The sequence below is a fragment of the Chamaea fasciata genome, unplaced genomic scaffold (assembly GCF_029207755.1).
Source record: "Chamaea fasciata isolate MVZ Bird 193981 ecotype frontalis unplaced genomic scaffold, bChaFas1.0.hap1 SCAF_3, whole genome shotgun sequence".
In the NCBI taxonomy this organism is placed as follows: domain Eukaryota; kingdom Metazoa; phylum Chordata; class Aves; order Passeriformes; family Sylviidae; genus Chamaea; species Chamaea fasciata.
Window position 1 is genome coordinate 53,149,800 of NW_027094088.1, and position 13,017 is coordinate 53,162,816.

The 13,017-nt window shown below is 40.6% G+C and overlaps 1 protein-coding gene across 6 annotated transcripts in view; it reads right to left on the reverse strand.

The window, feature by feature from the left end:
- The window catches only part of TULP4 (TUB like protein 4), a 159,202-nt gene extending 147,796 nt beyond the window's left edge, over positions 1-11,406 (reverse strand). The window contains exon 1 of one of the 6 annotated variants that reach the window (XM_066179023.1): positions 11,346-11,406. The gene's annotated coding sequence lies outside the window, so the exon portion shown is untranslated. Of the gene's footprint in view, positions 1-6,017; positions 6,178-6,638; positions 6,698-6,762; positions 6,845-11,345 lie in introns of those variants that run through there. The other 5 variants (XM_066179017.1, XM_066179019.1, XM_066179020.1 and 2 more) reach the window with 5 other exon arrangements.
- Between the last annotated feature and the right edge of the window lie 1,611 nt (positions 11,407-13,017).

Sequence of the window (13,017 nt, forward strand, 5' to 3'; positions counted from 1 at the left end):
ATACAGGTATCTTTAGAAGAACCATCTCCCTTCCCCCACTGCTCTAATCTTTTTAAAATCTATTTTATATCTTCACTTCCACTTTGGAAAAACAGCAAATGGTTCCAAACGGCATACCTGTAACATGAGCTGGTTTAATTTTATCCCTTGATCATTCACGCAAGTTAGCAGATTTTCACTGCATAGCTTCCCAGGTCAATATAAAAATGCATTTATTAAAATCTCTACTAGAATTCAAACACTTAAATTGTTTTAGCCAATTGAATTCATAAACACTTAGTGGACAATGGAAGCTGTTTTCCCCATTTTAGCCCCATTTTCTGATGACAAAAACCATAAGTGTATATATATATATGTACATATACATATAGGTATACACGTGTATATATATATATACGTATGCATATGTATGTATATGTGTATATATATGTGTGTGCATATATGTATACGTATACGTATACGTACACGTATATGTACCATAAAGGATCCTTGGCCTTAAGCATCAAACATTTAATATCTTCTAACAAACCCTACCAGATAAGAGAAGGAAGCAGAAATCCAAACCAGGGATAAGTTCACATCAGACCAGAAAAGTCCTCAACAGACTCCATCCAGCCCAATCCAAGTCTGGAAATGCAAATCAAACCCATTTGATTTATTTTATTATTTCTTTACAGATTAGGTGAAAGTTCCTGTACTGACCATAGGAAAGAGCCATTTCATTTACATATTGTTCTGTTTCCAAACTATTCAGGAATGTCTTTTTTTTTTTCTCATGACTAATGGGACAAATATGGATATAATACCGGTCTTCTACTATGTAACTCCAGAAAATTCTACTACAATCTCAATCAAAACTTTCTTCAATCTTATGAACTTGGCAATTACTTTCCACAGGCCAGCTTTTTATGCTCACAATGTTTCTACAGACAGAATTCATTTACAGTAGATATGAATCCCATAGTCTTTACAAAAAGATACATTGCTAAGAGCAAAACTTGCTATAAGCAATTCTCAGGATCCATGTTAAGATGAATGCAAACCATAAATAAACTGGACTTTACTCAAAGTGAAAAGAACTTTTATGAAGAGTCCTTTCTTTATACTTCACAATAAACAGGAGTTTGCATACAAGGCCTGACATTCCACATGTGTTCCACATCATGCACTCAGCTTTATCCATAGAAGTTTTTAATCAAATTTTACAAATTCAAAATAACAGGGTTTTACATCAAGCAAATTAAAGGAGTGGAGGATTGGAACTCTTAAGCTTGCAACAGATGAACTAAAAATGGACACGTTAAACTTTTGTCATTCTTGTGTCACAGGATGCTGCAGATGCCAAAGCTATCAAGGGTTCAAAAAAAAAAAGATGGCATAAATTCACCACACTATTAAAACCCAAATGATTAAATACCATCTGCCACAGACCCCTAAACAGCACCCCGCCAGAACCCAGTGACATTTCCCTTCAGACACTCAGCTATTTGTACACCCTATCATACTCTGCCCTGGGCATCTGCTATCATTCACTGCCAAAAACAAGATACTGATGTAAAAACACCTCTGGTCTGAGCTGATATGCCATTCATAGGTCCATATTTTTGTGCCTGGGTAGAAAGAAGGTACAATATCTAAAGCTGGTTCAACACCTACACTGTTCAAGTCCCTCATTTCCAAACACTATGTAGGGCACTTGTGTGGCAGCCAAGATATTTATATAGTAACAGTTCTTAATATACTTACATGACTCGTGAGAGCTGGGGAAGACACCACAAGCATATAACTCTCTCTCCTTCTCCCTTAGCTGAATTCACTCCCCCTTAAAAGTTTTGCTTAACACTTAAAATAGCTTTATGAGTAACATTTTTTCTATTTTTAGACAACAGTAACTGTTATCCATACCCTCTATGATCTGCAAGACAGGATTTGTGTATTTTACTTTCTGTGTATTTTAATCAAATTTTAGGTAGGTAGATCTCTAGGGTTGGGATTCATTTTTTAGTTATTTACAACCAAAAGGATTTCATAAAAGTCACCACACCACTCCATAAGAATAGAGACAGCAATAACATTGCTACTAATGCCTGGATGCTCAAAAGATCAAGGTTCCCATTGCACTAGATACTGCATCCAAAAGAGAATAAAAGTGAGAGTGCTTTCTCCCTCATTTAAGAATTTTGTTAGTTATGGTCTTTCTCCAACTAAAGAGTCTCCTGTGGACTGTGATCCATCACAATCACAGCAGGCAGTCAACCTTTGCTTTTCCCAGTAACTTTATTTGCTACTTATCTTCAAAAACACTGTTCTTCTATCATATTCTTGTTATACGTGCAGATTCTTTTTTTGCATATCGTGTCCGACATTTATGGCTCTTTTTCATGTCTTTTGTTTGCTTAAGTGGTGCCAGAGACTACTGGTAAAGTATTTGCACCAATTCTCTTTAAATTGCTATATGCATGGATTTGGCCGCCTTTGAAATTCACTGTTCAAACCAGTGAAAGGAGAGTTATAGGAGGATTTTATACAGAAAACAGTTCAGCTGGAAGACACTTGCCTCAACAAATATTTCATGAAAAGGGTGTCTTCAAAGGAGAAGAATCTATTCCATGGCACATACAAAGCAGAGAAGGAACTGATAGGATGGATTGACGTGAGTATTGAGAAATGCAAGATCTTTCTATTCTAACGGGAGAGTCAGTCTTCAAGTGAATGTCTTGCAAAGAGTATTTTGCACTAGACAAGGATGTTGGAGACAATTCAAACCAGAGCACCAGGAAAGTGTATGACTGCCAGCTGGGTCTGTTAGCTCTCAAACTATGGAGAAGGCAGCGAAGGACCTCCACAATACACAGCCCAGCTTTCTAGTGCGAGGTTCTCCAGACCAGATTTGATATACTATAGCTATCAAGGATATGGCACGCAGCAGAGTAATACTGAGGCCTTTCATGGGTGTGGGCACAAAGTGAAAACCAACATTGTGAACCATTTAAAAGATATTAAAGTTTTAAATACTGTAAAATTATATAAACAAAGGCATTAGTTAGAAACTATACAACAGAGGAAAAAAGGATCAAATAATAAAAGCATGGATCAAAACAAAAGTCACACAAAAACAATAAGCACAGCAACAGGCAGTTTCTTGAAACTGGACTTTTCAAAACATTTCCTCTTGGACCTTTTTCCAAACAATCTGAAACCACACAAATCTAAGTCAAATCTAGATGCAAGTCTGCCAACAAGAAGGCATTGTTTCTACAGAGAGCCAGCTGAAATCACTGACTACACCTGCCTGAATTCTGACAAACATTTCATTGCACTAGCTAAGCCTTCATTCTCTTTAATAAAAGGTTTATAACTTAGATCTAAGTTGGTAATACAAGCTTATATTTCCTGATGGCATTACACTGTCTAGGAATACAGTTCCCATATTATTTAGCATACAGTATAATATACAGTCTTCAAATTACAATCTCTCCATTATGAAATCTACCATACATTTCCTAACTTGTATTTAATCCCTAAATGATGACTTAATATATTATCTTGAATTTAAAAAAACCCACCAGCTTTATATTCTATTTTGCCAGCTATCAATCCAGCATAAGACCTCAAGTCCTAAGTAACTATGAAAATGCACTAATAATGTAATTAGTAATAATCAACTGCACATCCCAACTGATAGAGATAGTTAGAAAACAACTTAAAGACGTGTACTTCACATCCCTAGCATCAGAGGTTGTTGTGCTACCAGATGCATTACAAAAATGAGACATCGATGGCGACTCAAAAAACTGAAAGATTCTGTACCATTTTTACAGCTCTACCATAACAGAGATGAAGCAAAACACGTAAGATAGGAGGATCCTGGCCAGGTAACTGGCTCATTCACACACACTTTTTTTTCATCCTGATGGATATCAAGAGACAGACATATGGACAAACCCTCTGAGCAGCCAAGCTCCCTGGTAACTGAACCAGAGACGTGCACCATTAGTACCTGGATCGCCTTAACAGGAACTGTCCTGAAGCATTTTCTAACTCAACAATGAATTTAGTTAAGCCTTCAGCAAGGTTTCTTCTGACACTAGGAAGAGAAGTCTGTAATCCAAAAGCACCGGCTTTACTTCCAACACTGGCATGGAAGGTATGGTATGAAATTACCTCAGCCATCATTAAATGAAATAAAAATGCTACAACAGAAAGGTGAGTTTGTTGGGGTTTTATTGTAAAAAGAGAATTAAATCAAAAAGTCTGATTTTATTATTAGACCTTCTTATAGTGATCACAGGCAGACAATGATCTCTTTATGAGCACTAGATAACATGATAATAATTACCCTAAGATAAGAAGAGAATAATTACACTGAATTCTTTTGCAAGGAGCTTTGAGACCTACTAATGAAAAGCAATGCTAAAAGCTGTATATTTTACGTGTGCTTAATAATTACATAAAACAAGTACAACTTTTTTTCTAAAGGCCAGCTATAAACAAAAGTGATTTTATTTCAAAGTTCAGCTGAATCAATTAATTTTTTGTGATAAAAATGAATCACCTGCACTAGAATAGCTTTCTTGGTGCAAGTTCACAACAGAACCATTTAAATCTATTCATTGCCTACCTGAAGGAAAAATACTGAATATTTTAAACTGTCCATCACAGGCTCAGTATAGTTCAACATGAGTAGGGTTTTCATAGAATAATGAAATGTGTTAAGGGTTTTACACTAAACATCTGTCGACTAGGTGAGAAATCCAGTCTGTTGTCAGAAACAGTGATGCAATGTACAAAAAAAAAATTATCTTTCTATGAAAATCATTCATAACAGTTATAGTTGTCAGTTTTCTAAGCTATTTTTAATCTTATAAATAGCTATCTATATATACTATCAACCCACTACCTCCCTTCAGCCCCCAAGAAACTGCTAATGACCTTCTTACAAAATTCCATTGGGGGCGTGGGGGAATATGCAGTTTTTTGAAATAGCTCTACTTTGCCTGACATTCACACTGCCTGTGAAAAATGAGGCCCACTCGTGCAAATGTTCCTTATAAGAGCAATCAGGTTAGGAACTACTGGCATGAAGCTATTTCTTGAATTAGGATTACAGGATCAAGTTGATAGCTAGCATCCCTAGGGATCACTGTGATTTTGCTGTTGTGGTAAAATCGGTGATGGTATCCTCAAAATGATTTTAACAGAAATCTCGATGCAATGAGACAACAATTTAAGTCTTTAAGCTTAAGTAAAAACAGTTTAATGTTAGTGGTTCATATGGCCATCTCCAAAGCTGTCAATATCGTATTATGGTAAAACACTTGCTATATTGACACAGCTCTTACTAAATGTCATTTTATTAAACAGTTACTTTAAGACTTATAATTTGCAAATTATTTGTAAAAAAAAAATAAGAAACTTTTAATTTACAGTTTTCATAGGTATAGAAAACATCCATTGCAGATACCCCTTACCTACTCAAAACACAGGATGGTGCTCATGAATCAGTAACCCTTGGAAAAGCAAATTTAATCCTGGCAAAATGAAACTACCTATGATAATAATATGAGTGCAATATGTTATATATATGTGTAATATAAAATACTTTGGGTTTTTTTTAAGATAAACATTTTCTATTAGGAGGCCTTTGTTTTGTTCTCGTTTGAAAAACACGTATATCTAAGCCACGGGTGAAAAAGGACTCTTAAATACAAAAACATCAAATTTGACTCAGGCAATCTCTTAACCTCAAATTGCTGGAGGCCTGGCGGGTTTCCCAAAGAATCACAGCATGCTCACCCTGTTGTTATGGTGTTTCCTAAGCATCTGCTATGTGCCACTTGCAGAAACGGCAATCCAAACAAGACAGACCTTTGATCTCACCCCATGCAGCTGGTTCTAATTGTCTGCTCTAACGTCTCCGTCAAATTTAAGCACTGAACTGGTAAACGATTCCTGCACCTTTTCGGAAACCCTTCGGAAGCCGAGGTGCTCGAACACGTTCGCACACAGACGCTTACTGAAAGGCACGGCGAGAAGACACAACACAAAGAATGCGAAGGAGTTGCGCTCCCGAGGCGGATCTCGGCACATCGCGGGGCACGCTCCGAGCCGTGCGCCCCCCGCCGCCCCCCACCCCGCCGAGGCGGGGGCACGGGGGGGAAGCAGCGGGAGGGGAAAAAAAGCAGAAGAAAAAGACAAAAATGTTTACAAATGGCAGCGCTACGGGCGGTGCACGGAGAGTCACAGGTGATGCCGGAGCCAGCGCTTCCCTCCCCGCCGCCGCCCGGGGCTCCCGGACCCCCCGGACCTCCGGGGGACGGCGGGCACCACCCTGCCCCGCGGCCCGAAGCCGCAGGTGTAAGGGTAGGACGGGGTCTCCGGGCAGCCTCCCGCCCGCGTTCCCGAGGCTCATCCCGGCCGGTGCCCACCGGGAGCGGGGGAACCGCCGCGGGAAGGACGCGGCTGGCGGCACAGGGCGGGCGCGCACGTCCCGGCGGCGCACCGGGACCCCCCAGCCCCAGGAAGCGGGACCGCCCTGCCGGCGGCCGGCGCCCACCGGAACAAAAGGAAAACAGCACCGGAGCCGCCCGCGGCCCCGCACAGCGCCCGGCCCATCCCGCCCCACCTCCCGCACTCACCTCGGCGCGGCAGCGGCGGCGGAGCGGGCGGCGGCCACTCGCGCCCGCGGGCTCCCTCCCTCCCGCTCCCTGCTTCCCTCCCTCTTTCCCTGCCCGCCCTCCCGGCTCCGTCTCTGTCTCTCACCGCACTCGGAGCGGCGGCGGCGGCGGCTGGGCCCGGCTCCCCCGCCACGTGACCCCGCCACGTGACCGCCGCCCTGCCCCGGCCCGGCTCCGCCCCCGCCGCCCGCCCGGCCGCGCCGGGATGGGCCGGGATAGCCGGAGATGGGCCCCGCCGGGTGCGGGACTGACCCGCAAACCCGGCCCGAGGGACCCGGCCGGGACACGGCCACCGTGGGGACGCACCGCAGCGCGGCGTGGGCACAGCTCGTCTGGCGGGGGAAAGAGCCGCCAGCACGTCCCTGTGCCGCCCCAGCCCCTCGCCGCCCTGACCGCCCGCTGGAGCAGAAATCGCAACAGCGGGCGTGATTTGACAAACAAAGCACTGAGAGCGGGCTTACCCCTCCTGCCTTCAGGGCTGAGAAAGAGGGAAAGTAAGTTGGTGCCAGTATCTGGGGCATCGAGCCCCATCGTGTACTCCACACTCCTCCCTGCAAGAATCACGAGCTTCGTATTCCTGCGGTTTTGACTCACACCAAACGCCACAGCGAGCGAAAATTAACTGTGCTGACCCGTGTTCCATGCTACGTGTAACCTTTGCTCCCAGAAAATAATGCTTACAGTAATGGGTAAAGGGGGTGTCTTGTGGGAGAGAATGCCTTTATCCTTCAAAGCTGGAAATTCAGGATACAATCCAGAGATAACAACACTACAAGACCTGGGGGAGTCTCAGTGAAAGCAAACTCTAACGCTGTATTCTGGTATCACATTCAGTGCACATTCACTTTCTTCAGAAAGGAGCAACAAAATGCCTGAACATAAAAGGTGTGAAGCACTCAGTAGTTTAAGGAAACCACGAACAAACTGCAGTTATCAGCTCTAGAAAAGCCATCCAACGAAGAGTAGATGGGGAGCAGGAAGTGAAAAGGCCCTATCCCCTGCTGGCTTTAATAATCAAAACTTACCATTTCAGAAACTAAGAAAGTAAATATTTTTCACACCGTTTCCCAAAGCTCCATTAGGATTTTATCTTACAACCTATAACAAGAAGGGGCCGAACTTTGTGCCAGAGACCCAGCTACGTGTGTAAAAATCTGGAAGACTGAAGCCTGAGATAATGTGTTAGAGTTGGGTATACATTTTGTCTGTTAATAAAATTCTCATTTAGAAAAAACGTTGCTTTTTACTGAAGATTCTCAGTTACACTACACAGCTAAACCCTGGGACACCTCTTAACAGATCCTGTAGCTAAAGTGCAATAAACAGCTGTCAGGCTTCATTTCTGGGTGCATTACAGAGTTGCTATCAACTGGTAAGGTGTGAAGACCGGGTTCTTCCCTGAATTCCCTGCTGGATATCTTCACAAGACAGCCATCACCACCACTGGTAGGCTTATATTTCATATATTTCAGTAGAAAAATTTGAGAAGCCAGAATAGTTGAAACCACTGTTCACTCAATTCTTGTGTCTGACTTCAGCTATCTGTATCTTAGCTCAATTCCTAGTTTACTGGCCATCATAAGAATTAAATTTAGGTAGTAAAGCAAAAAAACATCAGAGAGAGGTTTGCAAAACACCACTATAGCTTTAATCGCCTTTATGATCCTGTCCTCTTCACCCCAGGCATATTAACTACGGTGAAACAGTGTTGCCGATGAGTCACTTCTCTGAGCTGCAATAGAAGTTGTGCCTGGTCATAATCTGGAGAGAAAAGTGTTTGGTAGTTGTTCAGCAGCCCCTACACACTATGACCATGACTGACTGACACCTTGCAGGAGTCCCACCCATTCTGCACTCTGAAGCTGGAGTCAAGGAAGATACATGGGAAAATGATTGCTCCCTCTCACTCTATCAACGTAACGCATTTGTTTTCCAAAAATGAGTTTACACAGATGCACAAGAGTCCCAGGAACTAGAACCAGATACTTCAGGTATTTAAACCTTGCAACAGAGGAACAATTCCCCATCTTTTTCATCTGCATGTGTGAATCAACAAAACCTTTTGCCATGCTGGGGGTGGACTACAGCATTCCTCCACATGCAGAAGGGAAGTTACAGCAATCTCAGATGAAGTCCATAATCTGAGTGAGTGGAACCCAGGAGTATCCTTACAGATAAGACAAGGCCTCATCTTCCAAAGTGAAAACAGAAGTTAAAATCTCTACTATTTATAGCAACAGAACATGGTCTTGTGACTTACCTACGGGACACTGTTGCTCTATAAATGCAACAGGAGATCACACTTGGGAAAATACCACTACTGTATTGCATCTGGTTTATGAAACTACTTTGTACTTTTTTGAACCTTTTTTGTATTGTGACTAAAGGTACTTCTCTAGGATAATGAAGCATTTTAAAGCATATTTAATTCACACTTGACAGTAATTTTTTTAAGATTTATACAAAACATATAAAACCCAAAGAAAGCACATAACCTTTTCCTTCACTAGCCCTCTCATCCCTTCCTCCTCCAGTCTACTAAGTCTGACCTAAGGCACCTGTTCATTAGATTATGGTGCTATCAGTATCAACATTTCAATAATCCAACTGCAACTTTTAATGCAACTTTAGCGGTATGAATTAATAGAAATATTAACCTAAAATTATGTTATTAAAATCATCATCTCCTGCTCCATTGTTAATTTTATTACAAAGCTTAAAAATCCCACCATTTTTGTTTGTTTGTTTCATTTGGTTGGTTGGTTGTTTGAATACTCTGGTTCTGCTCAGTTCTTGGTATTACTGACCTAAAGAAAAGCTTAGTTACTTAGCCAACTTGACTGGATAATAAAGATCAGTCAAGTAACTGTACAGAAAAGCTTGTAAATTAATTTTTGTTATTGAAATATTGTGTATTTAAGGTCAAAGGCAATAGACATGTCCTTTCAGAAGCAACTCAGCTCTGTTTCAATCATAACCAGGCCTATGCTTGTCCTTTTTACCCAGATGTGAGAGTACACTTCTACTTTAATATCTGTCCATTTCTGTAATCCATTAATCTCATATTCACAACCCTCTAAGGAACCAGAGGCTGGCCTCTTTTTCAGAAAGACTTTCTTGTAATATCTCCTTTATTTTTAAAGGCAGACACCATTAAGAAGCTAGTAATGACCCTTCATAAAGGCAGATGATAAATCCCATTTTGTCTACAAGCAACTATGCAAACTTTTTTGAATGTCTTTTTGTTTTTAATTTCAAAAAACATGAGAACACAATTGTCAACTCACCTTCCTTATTCTGCCCAATAGCACATCTCAGATATTTTTCTTGTCAGGTAAAATATTTGTACTCTCTTACTTTAAATGTTTTTTTTATTGTAGACACTTTCTTCCTATTTCATTTCAGTTTTCATGATTTCTTCACCTTTCACAAGGTTCATGTTGTTCATGCTCACTTATACAACTTGGGTAAGTTGGGACAGAAAACAAAACACAGGACTTGGGTTGCCTTCCAAATCCAAGCAACATTAGCACTGCAAAGAACAGAACTGTGATTTGCATGGGCATTGTGTTCCCAGAACTGGTGAGTCAATAGTTCTCTATACACTCATTAAATGTAAAGCCACAGGTGGTTGGTTATTTAATAATACAAACACTTCCTCGAAGTTTCTCACATGATTCATGAGAAAGGGAAAGTGCACCTGAAAAATCAAATGTAACCATTATTGTTAAGATCCTCTCAAATCCATTAGTTTAACATGGGGCTTTTTTGTTTGTTGGTTCAGGGTTTGATTTTTTTTGTTTGCTTAGGTTTTATTAGGTATCATTTGGGATGCAACTCTTCATAACTAATCCCATCCTAAAGACAGTTTTGTTTAAGATGCAGATCTACTAAATCCAGATAACTGTGGAATAACAAAATCAGTTACCTACTTACACACAAACAACAACAAAAAAAGTGCTTGCATCTTTCAGGTGTAATCATTAGCAGTAAGCAAAAAAGTGTTGACATGTAATTAAATCCACACAAGCCTTACTGTTATAAAAACTTTAGCAGTACCTTTGAGTTCAACAAACTCAATTCAACTATGTATGCTATAGAATCAAGAAGCTTAAAACTAAAATCAAGGTACATCTTTATTTCACTCCATTTTTTTGGTCCTTCTGGAAATAAATGGAAGCAGAAAATTACCTATGTAATTTGTCCTAAATTAAAAGAAACAGAAAACTTTCCTTTATAGGTTGTAAAAAAAGAAAAAATAGAAAAAGGCACATAGAATTCACCTTGCAGAACACTACCACACAGAACATAAATAGGTACTGAAGTGTCTTGTGTTACAATGCAAAAGCTACTTTTGTAGATGCCTCCATTATTCTGCTTTCCTCCTTTGTAGATGCCTCCATTATCGTACTTTCCTCCTTTACCTCTCTCTGGATTTACTGCATGAATGACTGTCCCATTTTTAATGCATTACAGTTTCATATGCAAACTTGCTCCCTTTTTTCACATGCAAATCTATTCACTCATTCCACATGTAAACTTAACTCATTTTTGTTAGTTTCATATGCTCAGCTGATTCCAAAAGGCATTTCCTTTTGATCTATCTCACCTTGAATTTTCCTCCACCAGAGAGGAACACATCAGAGTAAGAGAAACAAGTCAGCTTACCTGGGCAGATTCCCCAACAGAGCTAGGATTTCCTCCATAGCCGAGGGAATAGCCAGGCTGAATGAGGATTGACCAAACCCTCCAGTTGCCTGGCTGTTCAGGCCAGTTTCTTCCTGCTACATTTTTGTTGTGGAAGCAGCTCCAACCTTTCACATGTATTTTTTCCCCCTTCTTCAAGACCTGAACAGGGCAAACACGATCTGCAGACCCTTGGAGAAAGAAGTCCACACTGGAGCAGGATTCCTGGTAGGATTTGCAGCCCTGTGGGGGGCCTAGGCTGGAGCAGCCTGTGCCTGAAGGACTGCACCACATGGAAGAGCGACCCACATTGCAGCAATCTGGGGAGGACTTTCCCATGGGATGGACTCACACTGGAGAAGTTCATGGAGAACTGTCTCTTGTGGGAGGGACCCCACGCTGGAGCAGAGGAAGGACTCTTCTCCCTGAGCAGTGGGAGAAACATATTGTGATAAAGTGATAAAATTGTGACCAGAACCCCCATTCCCTGTCTCCCTGCACAACTGAGGGGAAGGAGGTGGAGCTGGGAAGGAGGGAGGGTGTTTTTAAGGTCTTATTTTACTTTTCATTATCCTGCTCTGATTTTATTAGTAAAAAATTCAATTAATATCTCTAACTCAAGTCTGTGTTGTCCGTGACAGTATTTGGTGAGTGGTCTCTCCCTGTCCTTACCTCAGCCTGTGAACTCTTTTCTCTTCCATGTCCAGTTGTGGAGGGGTGTGATAAAATGGCCTGGCATCCAGCTAGGGTAAAACCACTACAGTGCTAAACAAGGGAAATATATTCATGTGTGGGTTGTTTGGGGTTTTTTTTCTTTTTTTTTTTTTTCTTTTTTTTTTTTTTTTTTTTTTTACTTTACATAACATTCCAAATTATGCCACATAAGATAATTACTGAAGAGATGAAGATTAGTACAGATGGCAAGGGATCAGAACTAGTTAAGTGTGGCAGTGGATGGTGCTCCAAAGAAAACAGACTGAGGAGATACAATAAATGGAGTCCGTGAAGAATTAGTCATGATACTGACATTTTAAATATTTTTGTTAGGTGACCTTAGAACAAAAATATGAGTGTGCTAATAAAATTTGCTGATCACACAAACTTGAGGATCAACAATACAGCCTAGACTCAAAATTGGTATACCATTCAGAAAATAATGGATGACCCCCAGAAGCAGACCACTAAAAAGGAGAGGATTAAATATGATAGTACAAAGTCATGAATTGAAGGACTTGAAAATTTTAAACTGAAGTCATCAAGTGAAAGGAGAGGAGGAGAAAAATCTGCATTTGTCAGTCAGCAAGAGAATGAATACTTGTAAGGTATTTGATGACATTATGAAAGAAGCTAATACTCCCAGGATTTCAATGAGGGTTCTGGAATATGAAAAATATTTTGCTGGTCCATACAGTAGTGATAAATTACATTGAAGAATGGTAAATTAAACTTGAAATGGGTACTAAGGAGGGCCAGGAGAAATAGACATGACTATCTGTGTGTTACTCTATTGAAGAGAATAATTTTGCCTATTTCACTTACTGCATCAGGTTAGGCTCCCTTTTAATGCACTTCACAAGAAGTTCAGCATTATGAAACCCTAGTTCAAAGTGAGCCCTTTGAATATGTCTACAATATAAAAAAATCAATTAATATG